We start from the raw sequence: 12,719 nt of genomic DNA, 5'->3' as shown, positions 1-12,719 counted from the left end.
CTATTGTTCATGCACATCTCTGTGATTTCCCTGCAGATTTTCTCCTCTATCTCTCTCTCACTATTTAAGGCCAAAGAATACCCCCAGTAGTATACTAAATGGCTTCTGTCCTTGCCCCCTTTCCAACACTACAGTGTCTTCTCTAATGAGTAATGCCACCCCACCTCACTTTTTCCTTCCTTATCTTTTCTGAACATTTTGTATCCTTGAATATCGAACACCGAGTATTCACCATTTTTAAGGAACATTTCCATTATTGCCACTACATTATGTTCCTGCATGGCTATTTGTGCTTGTAGCTCACCAACCTCATTCACCACACTTTGTGTATTCATATATATGCATTCTGAACCAGCCTTTGTATTCCTCATAGTACTTCTTATTCTGCTCCTTTATAATATACCACTTTGTTCTCTAGTACCATCCAACACTCTCTCTCCTTTATGCACCTTATTCCTCTTTTCTGCTTCTATTTACTGGTGCCCATCCCTCCTGCCAATTTAGTTTAAACCCTCCTGAACCACACTAGTGAACCTCCCTGATAGGACATTTGTCCCATTCCTAGTTAGGTGCAGCCTGTCCCTTTTGAATAGGTGCTTCCTGCCAAAAATGGCCCCAATGCCCCAAGAATCTGAAGCCCTCTCTCCTGCACCATGCCTCTAGCCATGCATTGATCCTCCCCATCTTCCTATTACTAGTGTGTGACACAGAGAGTAAACCAGAAATTACTACCTTGGAGGTCCTATTCTTTAACTTTCTCCCCAGCTCCTGAAGGTCTGACTGTAGGACCTCAGTACCTGTTCTCTCTATTTTGTTGGTACCAACGTGTGCCACAACTTCTGGTTCACCCCCTTCCTCCTGCAGAATATTCTGCACCGACTCCGTGATGTCCTTTACCCTGACACCAGGGAGGTAACACACCATGCAGGACTCACGATGATGGTTACAGAATGCCTGTCTGTCCCCTTAACTATGGAATCTTTCTATAACGACTGCATTTCTACTCTTGGCTCTTCCCTCCTGTGCAGTCCCTTGCCCATTGGTGCCATGGTTTGAACTGCACTCCTTCAATGTGTTGACACTCTCAGCTGTTTCCAAAGCTGAATACCAGTTTGAGAGTGGCACACATCCTGAAGGCTCCTGCACCTCCTGCTTCTTCTTATTTTTCCAGATGGCCACCCATCCACTTTCCTGAAATCACCCTGCCTGTGGGGTGATCACCTCCTGGAATGTCCGATCCTGGAAACTCTCATCCTCCCTGATGCTCCGCAGTGTCTCCAGCTGTCCCTCAAGCTCAGAAATCCTGAGCTCAAGCTCAAGCAGCTAGAGATGCTTCCTACACACCTGGTTCCCTAAGATACATGAAGTGTCCTGAAGTTCCCACATGGTGCAGGAATTGCAAGAAACAGGCCTCAGCTACCCATCTATGGTCTTAAAAAAACTCTATTCCCTCTTTCAGAATCTGGTGAGTATGTTGTTTACACTATTAACTTTAATAATGCCTCCAGACCTTTTCTGTGCAAATACTCAATACTAATTCCCTTACTGTTATACTTACCCTGATTAATATTTGAGTAATTAGTTTAATAGTTAGCTCTAAATGTACAGTTTCCCAGTCCTAATTTAAACCACTACCCTAGTTTTTTTTTAACAAAATCTAATACTCACCAACCAATCACCAACCAATTGCTTCTTTGGAAATACACTGATCAGGTCCGTGTTTTTCCTGCTGTCTCTCTCTCACATTTATATTCTCTGCTGCTGCTGTTGGCTGTGGTCTGGCTGTGCTGTTCCCCGCTCTCTCTCTCTCCTTTATCCTCTGTCGCACTGCTGATGTCTCAGTTGTATGCCTTTGTCAGGATGTTGCTTGACTAGTCTATGTCCCAATTTTGGCACAAGTCCCCAGATGTTAATGAAGAGGACTTTGCAGTGTTGGCTGGGCTCTGTGTGCTTTTGTCATTTCTGGTGCCTAGGTCAAAGTTGGGTGGCCTGTCCAGTTTTATTCTTCTTTTATTACTTTTGTTGTGGTGTGATACAATTGAGTGGCTTGGTAGGCCATTTCAGAGGGCAGTTAGACCACCTAAACAGAGCAGGGACAGTTGTGTGAGGGGTGGTTTGCTGGTGCTTTTGGGGAGGGTTCGAACTAACTTGGCAGTGGGGTGGAAACCAAGATGTAGTATTGGAAAGGGGAAATGAAGTATTGGGAGGGACACATAGCACTAGAATAAGAAATAGTAAAGTATTAGGTGGGTCCAGCCTAAGAGGGAATCCAGTAAGTTCTAAATTAGGTTTACAGTGCATGTATGTAAACACACGGAGCATAGTGAATAAGGTTGGTGAGCCTCAGGCACAGACAGCCATATGGGAATATGATGTAGTGATAATGGAGACCTGCCTCAAAAGGTATCCAGGAAAGATAGAGAAGGAAAGAATAGAGGAAGGGTGGGGGTATTGATTAAGGAGAATATTACAGTGCTGGAAAGAGAGGATATTCTAGAGGGGTCAAGGACAGAATCTATTTGGTTAGAGCTAAGAAACAATAGAGGTTCCATTATTGAGTGCACCCTAGATGACTCAAGCTAGTGGGAAAGATATATAGGAATAAAGTTGCTGGGCAATTACAGAGAGGTGCAAAAGCTATTGTGGTGGCCAGGTGGTATGACATGGGTGGTTCCCATTGTTCAACTCCCCACCTGACCACAGCAAGTGTATTTGTATTAGAATTTAACCCCTTGCTGTTTTATTTTTTCAAATAACCAGACAGTGACAGGTTTTCTTGTAGGTTTTAAAAACAGAAAAGTCAGTTGTTTATTGATCACTACACCTTATCCTGAAATTGTCGCAACCGCCTCCACTCATGCATTCGCTCGTGCGCACACACATATGCACACAAGAAGAAACACATAGAGAAGGGAAGGAGGAAGGTGGATTTTAGTGGGACAGAAAGGTTACAATAAACGTCTTCTCTTGAGATTGTTGCAGGCCTGAGATGATTGTAAATGTCTCTCTTGATTGAAGGTTCTGTTGAAGATGGTGGGTCACTTTGAGGTCTCGTAGCTTCACCTTCTGAGTCAGTCTCTCTCTCTCTCTTTCTCTCTCTGTCTTTGTTTTAAGGTGAAACTATCTCTAACCTCCTGTTAGAGAAACTCTGGTTTCTCCCCATGGTGATCACACAATGGCCCAGGATGTGGCTACTTCACACCTCCTTCGTTTTAGAAGAAGACATTCAATTTTGATGAAAGGTCACCGAACTGAAACTTTAACTTTGCTTCTCTCTCCACAGATGCTGCCAAACCTGCTGAGTATTTTCCAGTACTTTTTGTTTTTATTTTAGTTCTCCAGCATCAGCAGTATTTTGCTTTTATTCAATTCTGGAATGTTTTTAGGATAGGTGTAAAATGGGTTTCATTAACACCTTTTGGCTTTGAAGATTTGCCTTTTGTCTTTGTCAGACTGTTTGTATACATAAAAGACCCCTTTTTCTTCAATGGCCATTTAAAACAAAGGTTCAATTTTTCATAACTCTTCAGAGTTAGTCTGTGAATGTTGTATCATCACACTTTTGGTATGTGTGACACCTCTCCCAAAAGAGAAAAAATGAAATTCCTTGGATTTAATGTTTATTTTTTGGGGGGGCGGGGTGCAGGGTTAAGTAAGAGGGAAAAAAGAAACAGTAAGACAGTTTAGGGTCACATCACTTTACGCATTAATTTCATTCACTCTTCAGGCTTCCAGCCCCAAATCTGATATCAATTTGACTAGACAGTGTTCTTTACATTCTGGACAATACGTCAGCTAGGACATTGTCTGTTCCCGCTATGTGTGAAATTTTCTGGTTGACTGGTTGGAGGAGTAAACCCCATCGAAAAAGCCTGGTGTTTTTATTTTGAATTTTTCCAGGAAGGTGAGTGGATTGTGGTCCGTATGCATTTGAATCTCTTTATGCCCGTTATTGGCGCAGACCTCGAATGTTTAAGAGCTAAGAGGAGCCCTAATGCTTCCTTTTCGAAAGTGGAGTATTTCTTTTGGTGTCTGTTCAGTTTTTTGGGGAAATAACCAATTGTTCTTTCCAAACCTGAATCATCATCCTGGAGTAGGACTAGTGTCAATGGGCATTTTATTGAAATTTTGTTGAAAGTCGGTGCTGCCAATACCGGGTCATTTGTTAGAATTGCCTTCAACTTTGCAAATACTAGCTAACATTGCTCTGACCACATCACTTTTCCTCAGCAGGCTGAGGTGCTGAAATTAGGAACAAATTTGCAGTAGTTTACCTTATTCACCTTTTTCCCTACACTATATGGGCCACTAAACCTTTGAGGCCTTTAAAGGTTTGCCCTGCAGGGGTAGCAGTACCAGAACTTGGTCCCCTGGTTTAAACTCATGGACTGCAGCTTTCTTATCTGCCTGCCATTTCATTTTATCCAGAGAAGTTTTGAGGTATTCCTTTGCTATCACACAGGCCTGGGAAAGTCTCTCCCGGACGTGGTCACCTAGTTTAGTATTAAGGTTTCCTCGCTTTGATCTAGGAACATTTCCTTGATCAATTTTAGTGGGCCTCTCGTCTCATGTCTGAAAATCAATTTGAGGGGAGGAAAGCCTATGGATTCATTGGGGGAATCCCCAGTAGCAAAAAGCAAGAAAATGACTCCTTTGTCTCAGTCGTAGGGATATTCATTGCAATACACTCGGAGCCTAGTTTTTAGGGTCTGATGGTACCATTCCAGAGCCCCATGTGATTGGGGGTGATACTCTGAAGATTTCAGCTGGTCAATACCGAGGCACTGTATGACCTCCTGCAACATTCAGAACATGAAATTGGTTCCCTGATCAGACTGTATTTCTCTGGGGAGTGCGTATCTAGTGAAGAACTGGGTTAACCCCTCGACTACAGCTTTGGTAGTATTTTCCTCGGGAGTATGCCTTCTGGGAATCTGGTGGTCATATTCATGTTAGTTAACAGGTACTGGTTTTGGATAGCAGGTTCCATGCAATTGATTAGAACTCTACTGAAAGGTTTTTCAAAAGCAAGAATGGGGATCAGTGGTGCAGGTTTAATAGCAGGTTGGGGTTTCCCAATAATCTGGCAGGTCTGGCAGAATTTAACCACATCCTTGTGGAGTTGTGGCCAGTAAAAGTGTCAGCTAATTTGGGCTTGGGTCTTTTGGATACCCACATGTCCAGTGTCATGAGGACCCCGCCTGCCAAGAATGAGGCATATTAATTTCATCATATGAACATTAATTTTAAACTGTTGCTGGAGTGAAGAAATGACTTGTTTATAAAGAGATCAGCAGTGGCTGGAAGAACATTAGTATACTAAGAGACAGTGCTTGGAGAGACAAAAGAATTATTCACTGATTCAATTAACAGAGATTGGGCAATGGTGATCCACACCTTGTTGGTGTAAGAGACAGCACTACACCCCACACCGAGAGCTTTGGAATATACAAACGCAAGAGTTTGTTGAAAAAACTTAGTCACGTGACTAACCTGCTAGCCAAATTGGAGTTTTGAATTGTGTTCACAGGACAGTTTCGGGACAGACGGCAGGTTGCAATTGAACCTGGAATAAGACAGCCTCTCGCCTGGCTGGCTCTCTCTCGCTTTCTCACAAACCTCCGGACCCACTGAAGTTTCTTAAACCTTAAGAGAGAAAAGACTCCGATATCGAAACAAGTTAAAGCATGCAGTGGGCTCCAATGAACAGCAAGACTTACCAGCAACCAAAGACTCCACATTGAACTCAAAGACCGTAAATAACTACCAGATATTGCCTCACACTTTTCCTCTTCTACTTTTTCTGTCTCTATCTGCGTGTGTGTTTATCGCATATGCATGCTAGTGTAGTCGCTTCGTGTATTCATAGTCGTTATTTGAATTAGAGTTTAAGACTAATAAACTTCCACCTTTCTGGTTTAAATCTAAGAAAACCTGTCTGATTTTTTCGCCTTACAATTGGAAAGCAATGAACAAGGATTCACTGATTGGGAGTTAAAGCACAGTGTTTTTAAAATTAAATCCTGTTACAGTTAAACCAGGCAAAGGCTGAGAGGGAACCCCCAAGACCCCTTTCACACCTGGTCGTAACACCACCCATAGGGATTTCATGGGCAATTCACAGAATCTCTCTGCGATATTTAGGGGGGACTACAATTTGGTGAACTACTGTCCACTCCACCTCTGTGGGTCACTCCTCATTAAAATTTCATTTTTTAAATAGTAACACTCAAGCACCTTCCCTGCATCTGCCTCGGAATAAGCAGTCTGCCTTTGTTTTAAATCAGGCTCTGCTTTTTGGGCTTCAATTATGGAGGGTCTGTCCTATAGAGTCATAGAGTCATACAGCACAGAAACAGACCCTTTGGCCCATCGTGTCTGTGCTGGCCATCAAACACCTAACTATTCTAATCCCATCTTCCATCACTTGGTCCTTAGCCTTGTATGCTATGCCATTTCAAGTGCTTATCTAATACTTCTTAAATGTTGTGAGGGTTCCTGCCTCTACCACCTCTTCAGGCAGTGTGTTCCAGATTCCAACTACCCTCTGGGTGAAAAATTGTTTCCTCAAATACCCTCTAAATCTCTGCCCCTTAGCTTAAATCTATGCCCCCTGGTTATTGACCCCTCCGCGAAGGGAAAAGGTTTCTTCCCATCTAATCTATCAATGCCCCTCATAATTTTGTATACCTCAATCATGTCCCCCCTCAGACTTCTCTGCTCTAAGGAAAACAACCCTAGCCTTTTCAGTCTCTTTTCATAGCTGAAATGCTCCAGCCCAGGCAACATCCTGGTGAATCTCCTCTGCACCCTCTCCAGTGCAATCACATCCTTCCTATAGTGTGGTGACCAGAACAGTACACAGTACTCCAGCTATGGCCTGACTAATGTTTTATGCAGCTCCATCATAATCTCCCTGCTCTTATATTCTATGCCTCAGCTAATAAAGGCAAGTATACCATATGCCTTCCTAACCATCTTATTTACCTGTGCTGCTGCCTTCAGTGATCTATGGACAAATACACCTCTGCACTTCCTTCTGTACTTCCTAGGGTCCTACCATCCATTGTACATTCCCTTGCCTTGTTAGTCCTCCCAAAATGCATCACCTCACACTTCTCAGGATTAAATTCCATTTGCCACTGCTCCGCCCATCTTACCAGCCCATCTACATCATCCTGTAATCTCAGGCTTTCCTCCTCACTATTTACAACACCACCAATTATCGTGTCATCTGCGAACTTACTGATCATTCCTCCTATACTCACGTCTAAATCGTTAATGTGCAAGGCAAACAGCAAGGGTCCCAGGACCAACCCCTGCGGTACACCACTAATCACAGGCTTCCACTAGCTGAAACAACCCTTGACCATCACCCTCTGCCTCCTGCCACTAAGCCAATTTTGGATCCAATTTGCCAAATTGCCCTGGATCCCATGGGATCTTACCTTCTTAACCAATCTCCCATGCAGGACCTCATCAAAACCTTACTGAAGTCCATGTAGACTGCATCAACTGCTTTCCACTCATCTACACATCTAGTCACCTCCTCGAAAAATTCAATCAAGTTAGTTAGACACGATCTCCTTCTGACAAAGCCATGCTGACTATCCCTGATTAATCCTTGCCTCTCCAAGTGGAGATTAATCCTGTTCCTCAGAAATGTTAGACTCACCGGCCTGTAATTACCTGGTTTATCCCTGCTACCCTTCTTGAAAAATGGTACCACATTCACTGTCCTCCAGTCCTCTGGTACCTCTCCTGTGGCCAGAGAGGATTTGAAAATTTCTGTCAGAGCCCCTGCTATCTCCTCCCTTGCCTCAAATAACAGCCTGGGATACATCTCATCTGGGCCTGGGGATTTATCCACTTTTAAGCCCACTAAAACAGCTAATACTTCCTCCCTTTCAATGCTAATATGTTCAAGTATATCACAATTCCCCTCCCTGATCTCCACACCTACATCGTCCTTCTCTATAGTGAACACAGATGAAAAGTAATCATTTAAAACCTCACCTACGTCCTCCGGCTCCACACACAGATTGCCACTTTGGTCCCTAATGGGCCTTACTCTTTCCCTGCTTTTTCTCTTGCCCTTAATATACTTATAAAATGCCTTAGGATTTTCCCTTATCTTGCCTGCCAGTGTTTTTTCACGTCCCCTCCTAATTACTTTTCTAAGTACCCCGCCCCCCCCCCCTACACTATCTATACTTCTCTAGTGCCTCCGCTGTTTTCAGTGCTCCGAATCTGCCATAAGCCTCCTTTCTTTCCTGATCCAATCCTCTATATCCCTGGACATCCAGGGTTCCTTGGAGTTGTTGGTCCTACCCTTCACCTTAACGGGTACATGTTGGCTCTGAACTCTCACTATTTCCTTTTTGAATGACTCCCACTGGTCTGGTGTAGATTTTCCTACAAATAGCTGCTCCCAGTCCGCTTTGGCCAGATCCTGTTTTATCATATCGAAATCGGCCTTCCCCCAATTCAGTACCTTTATTTCCAGTCCCTCTGTGTCCTTTTCCACAACTACCTTAAATCTTACAGAGCTATGGTAACTATCCCCGAAATGCTCCCTCACTGACACTTCTACCACTTGTCCGGCTTCATTCTCCAGGATTAGGTCCAGTACTGCTCCTATATTTCCCCATAATCTCTGAAAAGAGTTTCAGCCAGCCAGACCTCTGAGTCATCGGATTTATTTTCTGGCTCACCTCTCTCTGGGGGAGCTTGCTTGGCCATGGCCCTTGTTACTGCACAGGTAGGAAAGATTCCAGGGACTTCCTCCTGTATTTGCTCTGTCTCCTTGGTCTAATATCACTGGGGCTGCAACCACCTTACCTCCAGCCAAATCATTGCTGAGTAGCAGGTCTATGCCAGCCGTGGGTAGATTTTTTTAAATTATTGATTCATGAGATGCGGGCGTCGCTGGCTAGACCATAATTTATGCCCATCCTTAATTGCCCTTGAGAAGGTGGTGGTGAGCTGCCTTCTTGAACCGCTGCAGTCCATGTGGGGTAGGTACACCCACAGTGCTGTTAGGAAAGGATTTCCTGGAATTTGACCTGTGACAGTGAAGGAAGACGATATAGTTCCAAGTTAGGATGGTATGTGACTTGGAGGGGAACTTGCAGGTGGTGGTGTTCCCATGCATTTGCTGCCCTTGTCTTTCTAGGTAGTAGAGGTCACGGGTCTGGAAAGTGCTGTCGAAGGAGCCTTGGTGAGTTGCTGCAGTGCATCTTCTAGATGGTACACACTGCTGCCATTGTGCGTCGGTGGTGGAGAGAATGAATGCTGAAAGTGGTAGATGGGGTGCCAATCAAGCGGGCTGCTTTGTCCTGGATGATGTCGAGCTTCCTGAGTGTTGTTGGAGCTGCACCCATCCAGGCAAGTGGAGAGTATTCCATCACACTCCTGACTTGTGCCTTGTAGATGGTGGACAGGCTTTGGGGAGTCAGGAGGTGAGTTACTCGCCTCAGGATTCCTAGCCTCTGACCTGCTCTTGTAGCCATGGTATTTATATGGCTACTCCAGTTCAGTTTCTGGTCAATGGTAACCCCCAGTATGTTGATAGTGGGGGATTCAGTGATGGTAATGGCATTGAACATCAGGGGAGATGGTTAGATTCTCTCTTGTTTGAGATGGTAATTTCCTGGCACTTGTGTGGCGTGAATGTAGCTTGCCACTTATCAGCCCAAGCCTGGATGTTGTCCAGGTCTTGCTGCATCTGGACATGGGCTGTTTCAATACCTGAGGAGTCACGAATGGTACTGAATATTGTGCAATCATCAGACAACATCCACACATACAGTGATCCCACACTGCTCAGCCATTTTCCTCAACTCCTCCATGGACAATGCTTTGAACTTACCCTAAGTTATTTCACCCTGGCTTGGGGAGCTACTAGCTTCAGTCAGACGTTAGTATTCTAGCACACACAACCACAAGAAAACCTGTATTGAAATCTTTTCTCTTTTGTTTGGGATCAATTTGGCTTCCTACTTCCAATTTCTCATTTGTCTGTGGGTCAAATCCAGGACAGTAGCCCCCAAATTTCTGTTATGACTAGGTGAGAAGGAGTCTAGGGGCTCCCTCACAGCCTTTGCCTGGTTTAGCTGTGACAATTCTTATTTCTCTCCCATATTCTGTAAAAACTAAGAGCTCATTCCCCCTTTATTTCGCCAAGCCTTCTTTCCCCGTCCAACTCCTACCTCCACCCCCAGATTGTCTTACACTGAACAAGGTCCCTTAGTTGAGGTCTCAGACTCCAACCAGTCAATGTCAGTTTCAAACCAAACTTTAAGACCAAACAAGCAACAGGCTGAAAACTTCCAGACAAGGCCAAGATTGAGGGATATCTAATGAGGATATATTTGACACGCAAGTGTTAAATCCTGAGTTTCTAATTGCCCTGAATATTACTGAGAGCCAAATTTAAAGGATCAGGTTGATTAATGGAGGAACAGCAAATGCAGAAATACTAAGGCAGTGCTCCTAGACTTAGTGAAAATACTTACATTCATGCTCACTGATTTATTCAGTCTAGACAAAGCACACAATTCACACCTGATAACATTGCATTTTCTATATCAAACCATATCATAATAATGCAAAGAACAGTAACATTACTACAATCAATCAATCACACACAGATGTGTAGACAATGCCAGAAATCTGTAAGGGTCGAATCAGAGATTGAGTCAGGGATTGAGGGCGAGGGCAGGGATTGAGTCAGGGATTGAGGGCGAGGGCCAGGATTGAGGGTGAAGACAGGGATTGCGGGTGAGGGCAGGGATTGCGGGTGAGGGCAGGGATTGAGTCAGGGATGAGGGCGAGGGCAGATATTGAGTCAGGGATTGAGGGTGAAGGCAGGGATTGAGGGTGAGGGCAGGGATTGAGTCAGGGATTGAGGGTGAAGGCAGGGATTGAGTCAGGGATTGAGGGTGAGGGCAGGGATTGAGTCAGGGATTGAGGGTGAGGGCAGGGATTGAGTCAGGGATTGAGGGTGAGGGCAGGGATTGAGTCAGGGATTGAGGGTGAGGGCAGGGATTGAGGGCGAGGGCAGGAATTGAGGGCGAGAGCAGAGATTGAGTCAGGGATTGAGGGCGAGGGCCGTGATTTAGGGCGAGAGCAGGGATTGAGTCCAGGATTGAGTGTGAGGGCAGGGATTGAGTCAGGGATTGAGGGCGAGGGCCAGGATTGAGAGTAAGGGCAGGGATTGAGTCAGGGATTGTGGGCGAGGGCCAGGATTGAGAGTGAGGGCAGGGATTGAGTCAGGGATTGAGGGTGAGGGCAGGGATTGAGTCAGGGATTGTGGGTGAGGGCAGGGATTGAGGGTGAGGTCAGGGATTGAGGGTGAGGGCAGGGATTGAGGGTGAGGGTGGGATTTGAGGGTGAAGGCGGGATTTGAGGGTGAGGGTAGGGATTGAGTCAGGGATTGAGGGTGAGGGCAGGGATTGAGTCAGGGATTGAGGGTGAGGGCAGGGATTGAGGGTGAGGGTGGGATTTGAGGGTGAGCGTAGGGATTGAGTCAGGGATTGAGGGTGAGGGCAGGGATTGAGTCAGGGATTGAGGGCGAGGGCCGGGATTGAGGGTGAGGGCAGGGATTGAGTCAGGGATTGAGGGTGAAGGCAGGGATTAAGTTAGGGATTGAGGGTGAGGGCAGGGATTGAGTCAGGGATTGAGGGTGAGGGCAGGGATTGAGTCAGGGATTGTGGGTGAGGGCAGGGATTGAGGGTGAGGGCAGGGATTGAGGGTGAGGGTGGGATTTGAGGGTGAAGGCGGGATTTGAGGGTGAGGGTAGGGATTGAGTCAGGGATTGAGGGTGAGGGCAGGGATTGAGTCAGGGATTGAGGGAAAGGGCAGGGATTGAGGGTGAGGGTGGGATTTGAGGGTGAGGGTAGGGATTGAGTCAGGGATTGAGGCAGGGATTGAGTCAGGGATTGAGGGCGAGGGCCGGGATTGAGGGTGAGGGCAGGGATTGAGTCAGGGATTGAGGGTGAGGGCAGGGATTGAGGGTGAGAGCAGGGATTGAGACAGGGATTGAGGGTGAGGGAAGGGAATGAGGGTGGGGGCAGGGATTGAGTCAGGGATTGAGTCAGAGATTGACGGTGAGGGCAGGGACTGAGGGTGAGTTCACAGGGAAAGGGTGAGATCACAAACTGTGTCACAGTTTGACGGAGGTCATGGATTGAAGGCGAGGTGATGAGTTAAATCAGGAATTGAGGATGAGGTGAGGGGCTTGAATCCAGCTTCAGTTATGATTTGGGTGAAGGGTTGGGAATAAGAGTGAGGTTGAGGATGAGGTCCTGGACTGGGGTGAGGATAAAATTACCACTGAGTGAGAGGGGTGAGGATGAGGTCAGAGTTGAGTGAGGGGTTGAGGATGGGGTCAGAGTTGAGTGAGGGGTTGAGGAAGAGGTCAGAGTTGAGTGAGGGGTGAGGATGAGAGCAGAATTTCACACCAGATGATGATGCAATTGGAACTCCGGGTAAAGGTGAAGGGTCAGGATAAGAACTGGGTTGAGAGTGAGGAAACTGCTTGAATTGGGGGCAAGGATGAGGTTTGGGTTGATTTTATAGTTGGTCCTTTCAGGTGGGAATCAGTTTGACGGTTCAGGAGACGTAGAAAAGAGGCTGGGATTGAGTGAATTGAGGATGAGATCAGTGTGAAGTAGGGATAAAGATGAAGTTGATGCTAATATTGGGGTGAAGGTGAG

Source organism: Heterodontus francisci, chromosome 14 (genome assembly GCF_036365525.1).
Source record: "Heterodontus francisci isolate sHetFra1 chromosome 14, sHetFra1.hap1, whole genome shotgun sequence".
Taxonomy (NCBI): domain Eukaryota; kingdom Metazoa; phylum Chordata; class Chondrichthyes; order Heterodontiformes; family Heterodontidae; genus Heterodontus; species Heterodontus francisci.
Note: the sequence above shows the minus strand (reverse complement) of the source record.